Consider the following 6,236-nt stretch of genomic DNA (forward strand, 5'->3'; position numbering starts at 1 on the left):
GAGCATAGGTGCCAACTCCCTGGGGCCCTGGGTACGCGAGCACCCACAACATTCCCATGAAGGCATCAGACACCCACAAATTTCAGTGCCAGGGCCATACATGCTGCATGGCACTCCTGCTGGTGAGACGACAGCTTTCCTACTTGTTTGACACTGTAGACGGAACCAGCCAGTCACAAGCCAGCTACTTCTGCTTTAAAGAGTAATAAAAACATTTCAGTTTCACCTTTCCTAGATTAAAACTCATGAGAAGGTCTTGCATGTGGAAGCAAGTTCATGCTGCAGAACAAGATATTCATTAGAAGAGGATGGAGCAGCTGGGTTAGCTGAGGCTTTGCCTTCCTGCCTGTCCACCTGAGCTTCTGGGCTTTGGCAGAAGCACTGCGGCCACGACTTGGATAGCATCTGGGACAGGAAATCAGGGAAACTTGGAGGAATGCTGTCTTTGTGCAGTCAAGGGGTTGAGGTTGCAGAGATTTATTTATATTTATTCCTTTATTTAATTTGTATCTTGCACATCCTCCCAAAGGAGCCCAGTCCTGTGGGGAACAGCTGTGCCATTGCTGTGGTGGCTGGCTGCTTCTTCTCTCCCATTAATCTTTGAGCCCTGGAGGTGGGTGTGCTCCCCTTGTGTGTGACAGCCCTCCAAGGGTATGTGGGACACTGTTCCAGGACAATGAGCTTGTGAGCTGTCCATGGTGTCGAGAGTCCTGCTCCTCTTCTCTGTGCATACAGACATGCTGCTCCTCTGCAGATCAGCAGCCACCATAGATTTGGTGCTTACCCTCCCAACAGCTGCCTCTCTCCGTGCCATCTCCACCATGCCACAAGTACCCCTCCATAGGATACTGAAGTGCCACAACGCCAACCTGCAGCACACCCCAAACTGGTGCCTCTGCTGCCCCCAAGGCCACCTTCAAAGTTGGGCCTTGGGATAATGGAAGAGAATCTGGAGGAGCTGCCACCTCCAGTGTGTGTGAAAGTCTTGGGGGAAGGGAGTTTCCACTCCTAGCAATTTTGGAGGTCAGCCCTGCCTAGTTGCTGAGGATGACGGGGCGAGTGATGCTGCTACCCTGTTAGAGACACAGACGGAGTCCTTGGCAGGTAGTGTTGGCAAGGAGGAGAAGGAGATTGGAGGTGGTGGGAGCCGTAGGGCGGAAACTCTGGTGCTAGTGTATCATGCACTTGTAGTGAAGAATGTGGGTGTCTTGGTGGTGGAGGTCACTGTCCAGCTGTCCACATGTGTATGTTCTGCACCCAGAGCTGTCGCTGAGGTCTTGTTGCTTTGTGGCAACTGTGGAGTGTAGGAGGCTGGTTGGTGCATGTGGCCAGAGGTGGCAGTTGCTTCACCACACTCCAGGAGGGTATTAGAGATCTGGTGGTGCAGGTTTGCACACTCAATGCTGTGGCACCACGTCCACAGGCACTGGGAGACTCTTTGCTGCCTCCTTGGGCTGGAGCAATCAGATTCTGCATGTGGTAAGAAATGTGGGGTCTCCATCACAGAGGAATTTGGTGAACTCTCCCTGCTTCTCTATAAGCTGCCGCAAGTGGCTGGTGATCACAGTGGCCTCGCTGGCACGTCTGCCTGTGTGGATCTCCCTGGTTATGCCCTCTTCTTGCAAGGTGGTCTTTGCACCAACAGCAGGTCCGATCTGGCTTGCATTCCTGCCCCCAGCTGTCTCTGCTCATGCAGCTCTATCTGCCTGCCAAGCCCTTGGCGTTTGACTGCTCCTTGTCGTGTCTGGACCACTGATCTATGGGGTGCTCACTGGGGGTTGGTGGGGAGCGAGGATTGCAGAAATCTTTGCTACTATGAACTCCTTTTCTCCTTCGGTATGTTGCTTAATTGTTTCTTTCATGTCAATAAGGAACAGTTTTTTGCACTGTGCTCTCTGGTTCCATGGTATGTCTGCTTGTCTCTTTGGGGGATTCCCCCTGCCTCACCCCTCCAACACAGGCACACTTCCCTCTGAATAAAACAGAATAAAATTAACTCTATTAAACTAATAGAGTGAAAGAGTCGCTAATATAATATAGACTATAGCTTAAGGGTCCCAGATTTTTTTTCAATGATTCCGGGGACACTTTCAACTTCATTCAATAGGAATGATAGAATTTGTCAGGGGACTGATTTGTAAATCCGGGGACTGTCCCCGGGAAATGGGGAGGTCTGGTAACCTTACTATAACTCCCAGTATTCTTGCCTTTATCCCTGTTGGCTGGGGTCTCTGGGAATTGCAGTTCCCCTCTTTCTCTGTTGTGTATTAAAACTTAAGTCAGTAAAGTCCTTAAATAGTACTTTTCTGTCACCTGTTACTTTTCAAAGTAAACAAAAATATAAATCTGCCTCTCTTCAATTGACACACGCATAGACACTCTCACATGTTCACTCTCTTGCTACCTCTCCTAACACCTTAGGGCAGCATGACTGGTTCCACTGCACTGGGCCCAAACCTTTTAATACAGTAGAAATCTTATACCTCCCAATTTCAGAAATGCCTATATCACAGTATTAGATGATATGCTTGTTTGCAGAAGGTTCCAGATTCAATGCTCAGCATCTCCAGGTAGGGTTGGGAATGCTCCCTGCCTAAAACAATGGAGAGCAATTGCCAGTCAATGCAGACAGCGCAAAGCTAGATGGACCAATAGTCTGAGTAAAAGGCATATCCCTGTGTTCCTCTATTCCTGGAGATGTCTGGCTTTTGCTTTTGCTTTAAACCTGAACTTTTTGTTTTGCACCACGTTTGACTGAATAAATTCTAGAAGAATATTCAGTACCTGAGGAGGACATGAGGAGGACAGCATTGTGGACTACAATTTCATATACAATTGTGTAAATGAGGGGCAAATATTGCTAACATCCCTCAGGCAATGAAACCTCTCTGCCCTCACTTTGAAGACTGTGTCAGTGAGGCCTTAAAGTTCTCTCTCAGGATCATTTTCCTGCCTTCCCTTATCTCACAGATATCTTTCTGCAATACAGTATGCAGAGCATCCTCAAGGTCCTGGATAATTGATTATTACCACTGACAGGAGCCTTTCAGGAACAAGAAGGGAACATTCTCTCCTGGTGAGGCAACTCCTCATCTGAGCAGTCTTTCTCATCTCTTTGATGGTGACCCTTTTTGTGAACTGAAGGGAGAGAACTCTTCTCTGGTGAGCATAGGTGCCAATTCCCTGGGGCCCTGGGTATGCGAGCACTCACAACATTCCCATGAAGGCATCAGACACCCACAAATTTCAGTGCCAGGGCCATACACGCTGCATGGCACTCCTGCTGGTGAGACGACAGCTTTCCTACTTGTTTGACATTGTAGACGGAACCCTTTGCTAGATTCAGTGTGTGGATGTTTTAACTATGGGAACCTCCAGACTGTCAATTTTTTTGTGGTAGGAATTCAAGCACATACTTTTTGTGCAATTAAAGAGGAAGAACTGCCATAGGACAACAAGCCCACTTTTGAGGGCTTTTTAAGAAAGTGACAGGGAAATGTGTTGCAAAGTGAATGAGTGAATTCCTTGCAAGCGAATTAGGATGAATGTTTGAATCCTGTGATAGGAATGTTGAGGTCTTAGATATATGTTAAATGTTCATAAGTGTACCAACCAAGCACGTACATAGATCAGCACAGGAAGACCAACCTGAAACCATTTATGATTCCCAAACTGACCACTTCAGGGAGCCTTCCCATTGTCTCAGGAATTGAGTAATCAGCATTTTAATGGGTGACAGACTATCAGGAAAGGCAATCAGGAAAGGCAAACAGATAACCTGGCAGACAGGAAAAAGAACATTCAAATTTCTGTTTTAGACCACCTTTCTGTGATGTAGGTGTGTGGGGTGGTGGTCTTGGCTTTACACCCCTCCTGTGATGTATGTATGATGTATGGAGGTGTGGTCAGGAGCTCCAGGGCAGGGAATTTAAAATGTCTATACAGTGGTACCTCGGGTTACATACACTTCAGGTTACATACGCTTCAGGTTACAGACTCCGCTAACCCAGAAATAGTACCTCGGGTTAAGAACTTTGCTTCAGGATGAGAACAGAAATCGTGCTCCAGCGGCACAGCGGCAGCGGGAGGCCCCATTAGCTAAAGTGGTGCTTCAGGTTAAGAACAGTTTCAGGTATGGATCTCCAGAATGAATTAAGTACTTAACCTGAGGTACCATTGTACAGTATGTTCTCTCTGAGATGAAAGGGCAGGCACACCTTGGTTCTGGGTTCCTCCTCCCTCCTGCATGTGGTGAGTGAGGACCCTGTTGCAACAGATCAATAAAGATCAGGCTTGCTAGCTGATTTGCTTCTCATTATTCTCTTGTTGGCCTCTGTTATTTTCTCCTACCAATAGGGAACCTATGTAAGGACTCTATACGCGCTCTTGGATACAACATAAGGGGGGGGGGAGGCAGATTTTTGTTTACAACAATCCTCATTGTCATGTAACCACTCCATAAATGAATCAGAACAGAGGCTGCCATTTCTCCCTGCATTCTAGCTCAGGCATACCTTGTTGTACAGTTCAAGGAAGCACAATCCCACGGTTAAATTCTAATACAAGTGTTACATAACAGACCAGTTTCTTAACTGTAAAAGGTTATGCAGGTCCCAGCACATCCCATGGGTTTGGTTTCCTAAGATTGAAGGTCGCTGGAATCTGGTAGCATTTCTTCCCTCCTTTTTATTTGATTCCCCCCCCCCCCAAATCTGTACCCTGTATAGTGTCTTCATGATCACAATCCCATTACACTGTGTAACAGCATGGAGCCAACTCCTCTTCCAGTTGTGGCTATATATCAGTCCAGAAATATTTCTGGTGGGTGGATGGAGCAATCCGAGAGGACCCCTTGCCCATACACAGCAGGGCTGGCGTCTGTGTGTTTGTAGGCCTGTGAGACCGCTGGCATTTCTGTCACACAAAGCTTATTCACACAAAAGTATGGGCTGAGCAAGAGATGGAAGACTCACAGAATTAACACTTGAACAGATCAGCCTCCCCTATTAGGATTTTGCTCCGCACAAAAAGCAAGTTAGACCTCTGTGCTCCTTTTTAACACCCTCATTTCAAGGCTGACAGTTTTGTTCTTTTTCACATGCAGATACTTTGATGAAATCACTTCCAGCTAGAGAAGAAGGGGGTTCAGAAGGATCTCCAGTTATTGAATTTCTGTGCCAACATCTCACTTGCACTTGACCATCCATTCTCTCACCAAAAGAAAGTATGCCAAGCCATGGGAGTAGCCAAGGTGAAGTAGACCTAGTTAAGAAGATCCGTCACAAAGAAACTCCCTTTGAGAGCATTATGGAATTTTTGTCTACCTCCCTGGCCCTACTTGGCCAGTTAACCAGAAATGCTTAATCTCTAACAAGCCAGAACAAGATCTGCCTCAGTTAACTAAGGGCCCTTCCAAATGACCTACTTAGTAGCATTCATGCTGATTTGGTTGCATAAAGTTTACACAGAGATTAGATTACATCTGATCTTTATTGAGCAGTTCTGATTTGTTTGCAAGGACATTATAGGATAATGAACTTTCATCCTGCATTAATCCTGATTTGTTTGCAGGACATTTATACTTCATTCATTTCATGGTTTTCAGTGCATTTCCCTGCAACTTTTCTAACTGTAAAGTCAATTTGAGGTGAATTTGTTGCACAAAGGCTTTAATCCACACCTAAATTTCCAGGTACCCACTTGAATCCTCCCTCATAAAATCATGATGGTGTGGAAGGGCCATCATACTTGCTCCTAATTATAGCTGCAAATCCAAAACAGAAGCAGTTGGGTTGTTGTTTTCCTTTAGCCCCCTTCTCTTTTTCCAGTTGAGGGAAAGGAAAGGGGTGTGTGTGTGAGCAGACACTGATCTCACACATTGTTGCCAAGCCTTCCTTGGCACACAGCTCTGGCAAACCCTACCAAATCTCCCCTCTTGAAATTTGCAGTGAGCTGCTTATTCCCCCCCCCCCAAAGCTATGCAAGAGCCCTTGAAGACTTCTACAGCAGGAATATTGTTTTTCCATTAGGCTCAGAAATCAAGGAATTGACTCAAGATCTGCTGGGGGGTGGAATGGAGGGTTAAACTCCAAACGGCAGGCAAATAACCTGCACACTGTACAATTCCAAAGTTTTCAGGCAGTCTCTGCCTGTCTCTTGCTTTCTTACACATACATTCCCCACCCCCCATTTTCTTTTTATCCCAAATCAATTCCCCTTCGGGCAAGCAATTCTGC

This window comes from Podarcis liolepis (assembly GCF_965112155.1).
Source record: "Podarcis liolepis genome assembly, chromosome: 7".
In the NCBI taxonomy this organism is placed as follows: Eukaryota; Metazoa; Chordata; class Lepidosauria; order Squamata; family Lacertidae; genus Podarcis; species Podarcis liolepis.